Source organism: Mesocricetus auratus, unplaced genomic scaffold (genome assembly GCF_017639785.1).
Source record: "Mesocricetus auratus isolate SY011 unplaced genomic scaffold, BCM_Maur_2.0 Super-Scaffold_100018, whole genome shotgun sequence".
NCBI lineage: Eukaryota > Metazoa > Chordata > Mammalia > Rodentia > Cricetidae > Mesocricetus > Mesocricetus auratus.
Window position 1 is genome coordinate 24,448,114 of NW_024429199.1, and position 14,010 is coordinate 24,462,123.

Below are 14,010 nucleotides of genomic sequence, written 5' to 3' on the forward strand. Positions count from 1 at the left end.
TCTTCCTTCCTTCCTTCCTTCCTTCCTTTCTTTCTTTCTTTCTTTCTTTCTTTCAGTTTTTGGCTTTTCAAGACAGGGTTTATCTGTGTGACAGTTCTGGCTATCCTGGATCTTACTTTGTAGACTGAGTTGGTCTTGAACTCACTGAGATCACTGCCTTTGCCTCCCAAGTGCTGGGATTAAAGGTGTGAGCCACCACGGCTGTCTACAGTTTTCCTTTTCATGTGTGATGATGTATCGGTCTGGCGCTGATACTTACGTTTTCTGTTTGGAGATCTACTCTTCTGAACAGAATTGACAGGTGTGCAATGATCATACCCAGCTCTTTCCTGTCCCGCACAGGTAGTGTACAGCTTGTAGCACCTGGGCCACAAGCAAGTCCGAGGTATCAGGAAAAGAAAGACAACACATCCAGCTGTTTGTACTAAGAGAATGCATGTACTGCATTTATTTCCAGGAGAGAGAGAGAGAGAGAGAGAGAGAGAGAGAGAGAGAGAGAGAGAGAGAGAGAGAGAGTGTGTCTTTATTGCAAGTGCTAAGAGGTCTCTCTCGTAGAGAGGGAACTGCCTAATATACAGGCTTACAGCACAGTGGAAAAACCCCAGGTGGAAGAGATCGTGTTTTCTTCCTGCTAGATATTGATGTCAATGGGGCAAGACCAGGACAGTAAGCCAGGACTAGAAAACAGGATGCACTTGGACTGGAAAACAGGATGCACTTATAGGCTGACCAGCAACTCACAAAGACCCCGTGGGGCTGGGGTCCAACACAGCTGAGCTGCAGGACTCAACAATTCTTAAGAACAGGGACTGGGGATGTCGCTCAGTTGTGGAGTACTAAGACCCTGGAGCCAGTTCCAAGTGTAGAGGGCAGAAGAGTGGGCTGTTGATGTGCACGCTCATTTGTCTGTTTCCATAGACTCACAAATCACCGTCTAAAGTTTAGAAATTGTTATTAAGCATAATAACTGTCATTGTGTCCACAGAATCTCAGAGAACAGCTGTTTGATATTGTAAAATATACATTTGGTCTTAACTTAAAGTCATAGGACTCAATATGCTCATGAAATGACTGGGGCTAAAAACTAGTAGATAACTTCAAGGTTAGGTCTGGCTACCAAAGACAGACACAGTAATGATACTGATACTTTGCCACCCTCAACCACCATCCAATGGGAAGCAAAGGCTAAGAGCTGAGTAGGCCACCAAAAGCCAGGGATATGATCTGGCATTAACAATGAAACACATATGAAAACCACGAAAGGACTGGATTTGGTATCCCTCTGGCTGGCTGAGGATGCACAGGTTTCTGGAAGGTGGTACACTGGAAGAGGCACAAAGGCTCCCAGACTCCCATCCCCACCCTCATGCTGTGTTCCGCAGTCCCTTCCAGGGGTGCAGTCGTCTGTGTCCTTTGCAGCTTTCTTATGACAAGTGGGTAGTTGCAAGGGAACATTTCCTGGAAGATCTATAAGCCACCTTAGGAAATCTGTCAAATCCAAGGGAAGCATTGGGAGAACCTGGGTGCATTACCAGTTGACCAAGTACAGACAACAGCCTGAAGTCTGCGGCCAGCATCTGAAGTGGCAGAAAATTTGGAGATCCGAGTATTCAGCTTGTGAGGTCTGACACGGCCTACAGGTCGCTAGTGCAAGAGCATCGTTAAATTACTGAGTGCCAGCAGAGGTCTGCTGCGCACATGTGACAGTAGAGGTATGTTGGATTAGAAGAATATAATAGGGGAATGCCAGCGCTCGGAAGGCAGAAGCAGTGGATCTCTGTGAGTTTGAGGCCAGCCTGATATACAGAGTGAGTCTCATGATAGCCAGTGCTGTTACATGGAGAAAAGAGAAACCCTGTTCAAACACACACACACACACACACACACACACACACACACACCAAACAAAACAAAAATAAAAAACACAGGAAACCCCTGAATTCACTACATTGTTAGTGCTTAATATATGAACCGAATTAATTCACAAAAACGGGAAAGTCAAAACAATCTTGAATAATAAGAGAACTGCTGGAGATATCACCAGTCGTGGCCTCAAATTGTATGACAGGGTTATAGTACTAAAAACAACATGATATTGGTACTGTGGTGGTTTGAAAGAAAATGGCCCCCAAGGGTAATGGCACTACTAGCAGGTGTGGCCTTGTTGGAGGAAGTGTGTCACTGGGGGGGGGGGGTTGAAGTCTTTTTTCTCAAGCTTCACTCAGTGTGACAGTCAGTTCACTTCCTGTTGCCTTAGAGTCAGATGTAGCAGTCTCAGCTCCAGTACCATGTCTGTCTGCACGCTGCCATGCTCCCCTTCATGATGATAATGGACTGAACCTCTGAACTGTAAGCCAGTCCCCTTAATTAAATGTTTCCTTTGGAAGAGTTGCCGTGGTCATGGTGTCTCTTCACATTTACAAAAACCCTAACTAATGCTGGGCACTGGTGGCACACGCCTTTAATCCCAGCACTCAGGAGGCAGAGGCAGGTGGATCTCTGTGAGTTGGAGGCCAGCCTGGTCTACAGAGTGAGTTCTAGGACAGCCTCCAAAGCTACAGAAGCTCTGTCTCAAAAAAAAAAAAAAAAAAACTAAACTAAACTTAAAACAAAAACAAAAATCCCTAACTGAGACAGGTACAAAAACAGGTCAATAAAAAGAATAAAATTGAAGACCCCAAACTCTACACACCTGTGGAACCTGATTTTTTTTTCATAAAGAAGCCAAGAATATACAATGGGGAACAAAAAGACAGCAACTTCAACAAATGGTGCTGGTCAAATTGGATGGCTGCATGCAAAAGAATCAAAAGACCCATTCTTATCACTCTGCATAAAACTGAACTCTGTGTGTATCAAAGATGTCAACATAAGGCGGATACACTCAGTCTGATAGAAAGTGGAGAACAGTTTTAACTCATCGGTGATGGGGAATGTCATTCTGTAAGATGATGAATAAATGCTGATTGGCCAGTAGCCAGGCAGGAAGTATAGGTGGGGCTACCAGACTAGGAGAATACTGGGAAGACAAAAACAAAGAGGAGTCGCCAGAGAGATATCATATAGCTTATCGGTGATGCCCAGACCATATGGAAACACATAGATTAATAGAAATGGCTTAATAATTTAAGAGAGCTAGCCAATAAGAAGTCTGAGCCATCCACCAAACAGTTTATAATTAATATAAACCTTCCTGTGTTTGCTGCACCCTTCCCCATGGGGGTCTGTTGACTGCTTGTTACTAGGGGCTTTTAGCAAAACACTTCTCATCCCCTCCTCCCAGTAAGACCTGCATGCAAGTTCCTGTTTATTGTCTAAATGCTAATTCCTGGTTTTGGCCCATCCCTTTGCGGGAGGGCCCTGGGAACATAGGCTTCTGACCTTGGTGTTTTTCCACCATACCTGACTTTGGTATATAAGGCTCCATTCTTGTAATAATACAAGCCATTCTCCTTGAAAGAATGAGCCGCTGTCTTTGTCTTTATTTTCATCCTTAGCCCTTAGCCTCGGATCGTTGTGAAGTATGGTAGCACTGTAGCTGCGAACACACTGGCAGCTCGCTACATGTGTTTACTTGGGACTAAACGACTTTGGGACCAGGTGGGACAAAACCCTCCATCCACACATTGGCACAGGAAAATACTCTCTGGATATAACATTGTTAGCACAGGCACTAAGACAAGCAATTAATAAATGGGACCTCATGAAATTGAAAAGCTTCTCTGTATGACAAAGGTTACTATCATTCGGACAAAGTGTCAGGCTACAGAATGGGAAATGAATTTTGTTAATTACACCTCAGATAGAGGACTAATATCTAAAATACATAAAGAACTGAAAAAAAAACCTGACATCAAGGAAACAAAAACCCAATTTTTAAAATGGGATACAAAAACTGAACAGAGAATTCACAAATTATGAAACACAAATGACCGATAAACACTTAAAGAAATGTTCAACAATCTTAGTCACAAGGGAATGGAAATCAAAGCTATTTTGAGATCCATCTTACACCAGTCAAAATGGTCATTAAAGCAAGGGACTTACTCTTTCTTCATTTCTTTTGTTATTTGTTTCTTTTGTTTTATTTTGCTTTGGAAGGATGGGGAGGTGAGGAGGACTTGGAAAGAGACGAGGAAGGGGAAATCATGATCAGATATACTATATGAAAAAAATCTTTGTTTTCAATAAAAAACAAGTTTGAAAATAATATAAACATGCTGTTTTTTAAAACTAAGAAGAAAATAAAAATAAAATTCCTCAATAAACAAACTAAAATTCACTGAAGGACTGGCTTCGTGAGAGTATCCAGCAGGTGCCCTAAAGCAGATAGGAGCCCACTTGCCCGCGGAAGTTTCCACGGTACCCCTTGCTTCAGTCCTCCTGCACAGAAAGGTCACATTCTTTTCTGCCTGGTGGAACAGGGCAATAGCCTAAAAGGGGAAACTAAGCGGATTTAGATGAATTATGTGGACTTCTCCAAGTGCAAGAGCCAAATCCTCTTACAACAGCTGAATCATCTCACGGGAAAGTTACAGCCACCTTTGTTACTGTAGGAATCTAAAAGCTTGTCGGAGGGGAGGAGGAGGCTGTGAGCAGAGGGAGGGGCCTGAAAATGCCCTGCGCATTAGAACTGATCCCAGGAAATATTCCAGCAGGGGATTGATACTCTGGACAAGGGGGAACAACTGCGTTTTAAATGTGCCCATCAACCGTGTGATTTTAGCAGAACACCAGTGGCTGGATGCAAGGTAGCACAAATTACTCCCCACCTTCCAGGAGGAGCGGCGATTCTCCTTACCTGCAGGCAGCATTTCCGCTAGTTTTAGCTGCTCGCCCCCTTTCGGTTCTTCTTTCTCTGCCCCTCCCCCATACAAGGCTACACACGTCTTCCCAACTCTTCATAAAGTGATTCCTTAAGTAAACAAATGTTTCCAAAGTATGGCACTCTTCTAAGAGTCTCCGCCCCCCCATACCTGTTCTCATTAGCACCCCAGCACGACCCCACATTGGCCCTGTGTCTGAGCCTCATTGAGCCAGTTCATGGAGAACCTGCAGGCTTCCTGGGAGTCCAGATGAGACATTCCGCTTTGTAGGTTCCAGTTACGTTAATAGACTCGATCTTTCTCCGTTCTCTGCGATGGAAGAAAAGTAGCAGCAAGTGACATCAAAACCTCTGTGTTTCTGTCTGGTTTACCGTTCTTCAGCAGAGAAAGGTATTTTCAATGCGTAGGAAAAAAAAACCCAATTTTCCATTTCCCCAAGAAGCTGGCCATCAGTGTCTCAAACTTGTAGCTCACAATGATGAACAGCGTGACTCAAACACAAGCTGAGTGCCCACAAGCCGAGTGCCCACAAGCCGAGTGCCCACAAGCCGAGTGCCCACAAGCCAAGCCCTCTGGGAGGGGTGGCAGTCACCACACCTGCCTGCCTGCTTGTGCTGTGCCCAGGACAGACACCGGCCTGAGCTAATACATGACTTATCTGTAAGAAAGTAAATGAAGTCCAAGCTATGTGAGACTTTCTCTCACTTGTCAACAGTATCTAACTAATGCCCCCACCCCAGTGAATCCATGATATGAGTAACCCACACTTCTCAGGCATCTCAGAAACCATTACAACTGACTTCAAGAGGATATTAATAAAAAAATCAGAATATAGAACCTAAAAATTATTCCTACAATAGACCCATCTGAATGTGGTAACATCTGCCTACAATCCCAGCATTTGAGAGGTGGAAACAGGATGATCAAGAGTTCAAGGTCATCCTGGTCTACATGGTAATTCCAAAGGCAGTCTGGGCTGTGTAGTGAGTTCAAGACCATCCCGAGATGTATAGTGAGTTCCAGATCAGCTTGGGACGAACAGAGAGATCCTGGCTCAAAAGCAGGCAAACAAACAAAGCAAGCAAACAGAGAGGCAACAGCAATGTAAGAGAGGGCAGGGGTGGCCCAGGAGGATGACGACATGAGGGAGTGATTGATGTCTTGCTGTGGATGCTGCAGCCTGTGTGAGGGGACAACACTGTCCTTGTGGCAGGGAGGTAGCCCAGCTTGAGTAACTCGGGGAGTGCACCTGCACAGGACAGGAGTGACTGAGAACAGGACATAAGCTGCACACCGGATGTCTGTTCAGACAGATGAGTAAGAACAAGACAGCCGGTCTCTCACTGTTAGAAAAGGAGTTTACGTTATTGATGGGAGAAAGCAAGAATGAATTGAATTAGAAGTAGACATATGGTTTGCAAAGTCATGAGGGAGGGGAGAGGGAGGGAGAGAGAAAGAGAGGGAAAGGAGGGGAGGACAGAATTTTATAGACACTCAATATAGTGCCTAGCAAACAATGAACATGCCTAGGCTCAATGTTGATCTCTAAACTCTACTCACCACTTGTCTTAGTTAGGGTTTCTATTGATTCAAGGAAACATCGTGACCAAACAGTAAGTTGGGGAGGAAAGGGTTTATTTGGTTTACACTTCAGCATTGTTGTTCATCACTGAAGGAAGTCAGGGCAGGAACTCAAATAGGGCAGGATCCTGGAGGCAGGAGCTGATGCAGAGACCAAGGCTTACTGGCTTTCTTTCCATGGTTTTCTCAGCCTGCTTTCTTACAGAACCCAGGACTACCAGCCCAGTGATGGTACCGCCCACCATGGCCTGGGTCCTCCCCCATTGATCACTAAATGAGAAAATGCTTTATAGCTGGACCATATTGAAGCATTTCCTCAGCTGAGGCTCCTTCCTGTGATGACTCTAACTTGTGTCAATTTGACACACAAAACCAGCCAGGACACCACTGAAAAGAACTAGAGCTCCTTGCAGAAATGTTGAATTTCAAGTCTAGTTCTATTTATTTATTTATCTATTTATATTTTTACAGGATGTAAAGAAATCATTAATGAATAGGAAGGCATTTCAAAAATATGTATATCAAATGGGTTCATATAGACCAATTTGGGGGTAATTCAAGCAAATGAATAGCCAACAATAATAGATTAATATTTAACAAGTGGAATAGTGATGAATATAAGTTAAAATAAATGCATGGATATATTGGAAGTTGGAAGAGGAATGAGCAGTCCATAATATCAACATCCGCTTTCATATGTGTCAATTATAAGGAACAAAGAATGATTTTATAGCCACGAATTCTAGTGGATGCCCTAATAAGGACCACAGTTAGTGTAGGTCAGAGGTAGAGTATTTGTCTAGCATGCAAAAGATACTGGGTTCAGTTCTCAGCATCACAAAACAAAACAAAAACATTGCCCTCAGCACAAATGGCTCCATGATGGAGATACCATTCAGACTATAAAACTCAGCACATAGACAGTACCACCCGCTAAAATGAAAACAAAGGCCTAATCCATCAAAGTCTATAGTTCTGTGAACATCTCTAAATGTACTAAACTTGCTTTTTGACTTCTGATGCTGTAACGATAAACGCACACTTACTGAAAGTAAAACTAAGTATTTATTGGAGAAATTACTCACAAGATACCAAACAAGTAACCCAGTTGAGCCGAGTAGTTTTCTGCCGCCGAACTGGAAGCTGAAAGCCAGAAAAAAAAAGAGACCAAGACTTCCGTTGTTCAGTCTTTTATACCTTCCCCCCGTAATGCTCCTAGCCATGCCCAAAAGTAGGCCTGGCTAGTAACGTAGTTCACTGCCTACATCCGTATACGTCTTTAGTCATGCCTAAAGTGGGTGTAGTTAGCGGTGTGGTAAACTGCTCTTTTATTACCTCATTTGTGTGCGCCTCTACTAAGTCACATGGTTAATGGCGGCATTGTTTTCCTCCTACAGACTTCTGTAGTGCTTATAAGAGATCTGAAACCCTAAACTAACAAAAAATGATTACCATTTGTTACCTTTGGAAGAAGGGGTAGGCTAGGTATGGGATCAGAGGGAACTCAGCTTCGCCTGTCACCATAACTTTCTACAATCTGTCTGTTATCTTCACCAAGAAAGATTAGTAATCATGTTAAAGTATGTCCATGCTGTCGATATAATTTTCAAAAGATTATTTTATGTGTGTGCTTTGTTTGCATGTAGACATGAGCACTGTGTGCCTAGAGTCTCCAACGGTCAGAGAAGACACCAGATCTCCTGGAACTGGAGTTACAGGAAGTTGTGAGCCAACATTTGTGTGCTGGGAACCAAGCCTGGGTCTTTTGCAAGAGCAGTAAATTCCTTCATCGCTGAGCCAGCTCCCCAACTTGATATAAACATTTTGAGAACACAGTTAATTCTTGATGTGTGTCATGAAACAAATGGAAGAAAACTCTTCAATTCAAAATATTGAGTTAAAGAGGAAATTCCCATTTTATTTTGGAAGGAGATACATATTATATTTCTCAGCTAGTGGTCAGTTTTCTGCTTGTAAAGACTATGGCCACACTGACCCAGTCTCATCTAGTCCTGGAATCTAACGGCAGGCCTGGTTAGTTAGTACTTGGCTTAGAGTCCAAAGGTGAAAGTCTTCTTTCTTATCTAACTAAAAGCCCAGCTGGGATCCCACACTAGTCTAGAGGTAGCTAGATGTGTTCCAATTATCTATCTGTAAGATGTGGCTGAAAGGTGACAGTAGCCACTTGATTTGAAGTCACAGTTTAGGTTTTCCCTCCCCTCTGTTCCTTGTCACTGTGAGGGCACATTTTAGAGTTAGAGCAAACCTGTGCTCAGGAACCTCAGGCCCTGTCTCATCTTTAGGGAGCACACACCCAGTTGTCTTTTTTACAAGTCTCTCCTCTCACTCCTGGAGGAGTTGAGTGTAGTTAGGGACAGGGTGAGCAATCCTGTAGGCAACACAGAGCCAAGCAGCCAACAGTGACGACCTCACACCCTAGCTTGGAACAGCCAGGGATGGTAGCAGATGCCTGTAGTCCTACCTTTCAGGAGGCTGAGACAGGAGGATTGCTGTTGCACCCTTCCCCCATGGGGGTCTGTTGACTGCTTGTTACTAGGGGCTTTTAGCAAAAACACTTCTCATCCCCTCCTCCCAGTAAGGCCTGCATGCAAGTTCCTGTTTATTGTCTAAAAGCTAATTCCTGGTTTTGGCCCACCTTTTGCTGGAGGTCCCTGGGAACCTAGGCTTCTGACCTTGGTGTTTTTCCACCATACCTGATTTTGGTATATAAGTCTCTACCCTTGTAATAATACAAGCCATTCTCCTTGTAAGAATGAGCCCCTGTCTTTGTCTTTATTTTCATCCTTAGCCCCTAGCCTCAGATCGTTGTGAAGTATGGTAGCACTGGAGCTGCGAACACACCAGCAGCTTGCTACAGATTGCCATAAATTCCAGACCAGCCTGGGCTACACATGGTAACGCACCATCTGGGGCTGTGGGCAGGCGATCTGGGTTAAAAGATACCTTGCTCATTACTCTCAAACAGTTACCCTGTCACTTTCTCTCACTTATGAAGTAACAATGAGGATAGTGCCAGAGACTAGGACACAATGCCACACTGACACAGAGACAGAGGAGAGAAAGACACTTTAGACAGCTTTTTCTACATTCCTCACAGGATAATGGGCCAGGACTGGCTTCTTTGGAAAAACTTAATAGCACTTTTGCTGGTGGCTTGGCCTCAAAATCTGTGCCAAGTGCAGTGGTAAAAACTCAATTTTATAAGCTGCTTATGTTTTTATTTCAAAAGTCAAACCGCTGCCTATTTTTGGAGATTGGAGGAGAGGAACATAAAACAGTTGTTAAGGGGGCTGGGGAGATGGCTCAGAGGATAAAGCGCTTGTTTCATAAGAACAAGGACCTCAGTTTGGAACCCCAGCACCCATAGAAAAGCCAGGGTAATGAGCATCTGCAGCCCCAACTCTGGGGGTAGAGACAGGTGCATCACGGGCTGCTGGACAAAACGGCGCATTCTGGCTTTAGTGAGAGACCCTGTCTCAAAAACTCACGTAGATTGGGGCAATTGTAGTACACACCTTTAATCCCAGTACTCAGGAGGCAGAGGCAGGCAGATTGAGGCCAGCCTGGTCTACAGAGCAAGTTCCAGGAGAGCTAGGGCTGCTACACAGAGAAAAGCAAAACAAACAAACAAAAACAACAAAAATCAGATAGTGACAGAAGAGAACGTTTGTATGTCAGTCACCTGCTTGGGTGACTGCACCCCTCCCTCAGCCACACATGCACTCCCTCCCCAACATACATGCACTCCCCCAACACACACATGTACCCCTCATACTTGATGCTATACCCTCACGTGCCCTAAAGGAAGACTAGTTTAAAGGACATGAAGTTAAGGGATTGGCAAACAACTGAGGATATCAGAAGTCCTGATGAAATACTGGAGAAGTCAGAACTCTAGAGGCTCCAGTGTGGAAAAGCCGAGATTTATCCCCAGCATTCTCAAAATTAGCTGTGTTGGCGGCAAGGCGGTGGGGAGCATGACGTGGATATATACACGACACACAACAGCCTGAATTTAGTTCAATGTAGGAGCTGCTGGCCCCACACTACCCTGCCCTCCGGAAATTGTTCTAGAGTCCTTGGAGTTCCCCTGGGAAGGGAGCTCCAGGCTTGAGTTTGAAAGTTGGTTTTCATCACCTAAGGGTTACAAGTGGTTCTTCGTCATTTTCTTATCTAGGATTGTGTGTGTGTGTGTGTGTGTGTGTGTGTGTGTGTGTGTGTGTGTGTGTAGCTTACACACAAGCCACAGTGCGAGCAGCTTCTAGAAGGAAAGCGGTACAGTTGGCATGTATTCTTCCGAGGTCTTGACTTCCACCGAGTCTAGGAAATACCACACCTCGGTGTCCCACTGATTTGCACCTACAATGACTCCTTTCCCTGACAGGGAGACCCTAAAGTTTCTTGACTTTTATCTGAGTCCTGACATGGGTGTTAGCAGGAGATGTTCCCTGGCTGCTCCACACAGCATAGCAGGGGTCCAACTCTCAATGCCTGCTACGTATCACCCTGACCAAGCAGGGTCTCATTTGCACCCACAATGGTTTTACTAGCTATGTAGCTAAGGGTGACCCTAAACTCCCGATCCTCCTGCATCCTGCAAAAATTCCAGGTGTATACCATCATACTTAACAAGGTTACCTGTGGCCATCCTACAGGACACACCCCATCGTTCACGAACAAAGTCCATTCTGTTAGAAAATAATTTCATGCTGTTAGAAAATAATTTTGTGAAAAGAGACACATACTTATCTGTCCTTATGAATTTGGGTGGGGTCGAGGGAATGGAGTGAGAACGACCACGGTGGGTCTATTACTTACTGCTATAAAACAAAGGTTCTTGGGCCTTTTCCAGAAAGTTCCTTGGCCCTAATATCCCCGAGGAGTCACTCTACTGTGAAATATCAATGGCTGAAATAAATAACATTCTACCAGACCTTCAAGAAAGTGGGGTTGGCTGTTGTTGCCTCCCTGTAGCAGCAGATCCAAGCTAGTGACGGGCAGATGGGCACCCCCATTTACAGCCAATCAAAGCGTCCGCTGGATGGTTTCTCCATTGGCTTGTTATAACCCCAGTTTAGATCTACGCTCCAAATCAGGTCAATAACTCAAGCTGGGCTGGTGGTATACCCTTGGAATGAAGCAAAGAGGCTTCATTAGTGAGAGGCTGTGCGCCAAGATCCAGAGTATCCGGGCCCACAGACTGCCACATATCTTACTGCAGGGGTGGGATGTGGGTGCTGGAGAGGATGAGGAGCGAAAGAAAATGGGGTGTGGGGGGTGCTGGAGAGGATGAGGAGCAAAAGAAAAGTATGTTTAAGTGCTAAAAGTAGAGGTGATAAAATTCTAACACAGACTGCCACATATCTTACTGCAGGGGTGGGGTGGGGGTGCTGGGGAGGATGAGGAGCGAAAGAAAATGGGGTGTGTGTGGGTGCTGGAGAGGATGAGGAGCGAAAGAAAAGTATGTTTAAGTGCTAAGGTAGAGGTGATAAAATTCTAACGGTAGGTAAAAATAATAGGTTATATCTGAGGAACACTTGTACATACTTACCAATGGTTTTGATCTGTCTGCAGTATCCCAGAGAGACTCACAGACACATTAAATATTTAGAACTGGAAAAAAATATAGGGGTATCTGCCTAGGTCTCTACCTGATATAAGGACTTCCATTATTCCCCCCCCCCCCCCCCCCCAGTACTTACACGGCCATTCATGTCAGCCCAGGTGTTGTACCCCTGACACTGTCCGGTAAAAGTCACAAAAGCTCCAATCACCCAGTCGCAAAAAGGAATCACTGTGGACACAGGCAGTGCTGATTTCTCAGCGAACTGTTTCAAAACCGCATTGCTTTAGCTGTCAGCCATTGTAGATGAGCCGGCTAGTTACGTCAACCTGACACAGCTGGGGTCACCAGAGAGGAAGGAGCCTCAAATGAGAAAATGCCTTTATAAGGGTGGGCTGTGGGCAAGCCTGCAGGGCATCTTCTTAGTGACTGATGGGGGGAGGCCCCAGCCTATGGTGGGTGGTTCCATCTCTAGGCTGGTGGTCCCAGACTCTATAAGAAGGAAGGCGGAGCCAACTACGGGGAAACGGCCAGTAAGCAGCTCCCCTCCACGGCCTCTGTATCAGCTCCTGGCTCCAGGTTTCTACCCTGTACGAGTTTCTGTCCTCACTTCCTTCAGTGGTGAACTGTGATGTGGAAGTGTAAGCCAAATAAACCCTTTCCTCCCCAGCCTGCTTTTGTCTTGGTGTTTTATTACAGCAATGAAGAGGTTCTCAGCTCCCCTAATGCTTTGACCCTTTAATACAGTTCCTCATGTTGTGGTGACCTCCGATCATAAAATTATATTTTCACTGCTACTTCTTTACTGAAAATTGGCTCCTGTTACAAATTTGAATGTAAACATTTTTGGAGATAGAGGTTTGCCGAGGAGTCACAACCCAGAGGTTGAGAACGATGGTTTATCCTTGTTGGTGCGGTTCCCTGTACAACCCCCAGAGGGCAGCACTATCCTCCAGTACCTGAGGCTTGTGTGCAGCTGAAGCGACGGAGCTCTGACTTTGTGCTTCCTTCTGGGATATTCTTGGGCTGTATGTATAAACCTGTATTGCTTAATTAAAGAAAAAAAACCAACTCTATTATAGGGACTGGGGTGTAGCACTTGCTTGGCATGCTTGAAGCTGCAGTCCCCAGTACGTAGCTAGTCAGGCTCATGGGTAGCAGAAGGAAGATCAGAGCTTCAAGGTCATCCTCTGCTATGCAGAGAATTTAAGGCCAGAGTTCGATCTCCAAAACACACGTGAATGTTGGGTGGTGGCCTGTCTGCAATTCTAGCACAGAGGAGGACCTCAGAGCAACTAGATAAGTCAATGAGAATGAGCTCTGGATTCAATGGACAGATCCTACCTCGAGGAATAAAGCTGAGAGCATTTGAGAAAGACCTCGAGAGTCAGGCTCCGGCTTCCACAAGCACCTCGCACGCATGGACAGACACACATACACACATGCAAGAAAACCCCAAATATATACTATGCCCTCAAGACTTTATGCTACACTAATTTTAGTTGTTTAAGTTTTTGATTCATTTTTAAAATTTTATAATCATTTTCAACTTTTAAGTACACTTGGAGAGGCAAACTAAATATCATGTGGTCTTAGATCATTTAGGAATAATATTGACTGATCAGTTAGTGCACATAACATGGTATAATAGTCATGGCCATTCCTCTTTGAAATAGAGTATTTACATTTTACAGAAAACAGGGAGATCGAGGAGATCTTCTTGTTATCATAAGAAGTAAGTGCCACAGGCTTCAGACCTGGATGTTTTGGGCTCTGAACCCCACTATCACATGTAAAAAAGCAATGGGGGGAAGGAACCTTTGTCCTCCAGGTGCTGATTTTAACAGACGTGCTTCCGGCTTTTACAGCATCAGCTGCCCCTGGACGCATACACACTCACACATACACACACATGTTCACAATACACACACACATACTTTCACAGTGCACAAACATATTACACACACACTACATACATGCTCCAACACACACATGCTTACACACACACATGATCACACA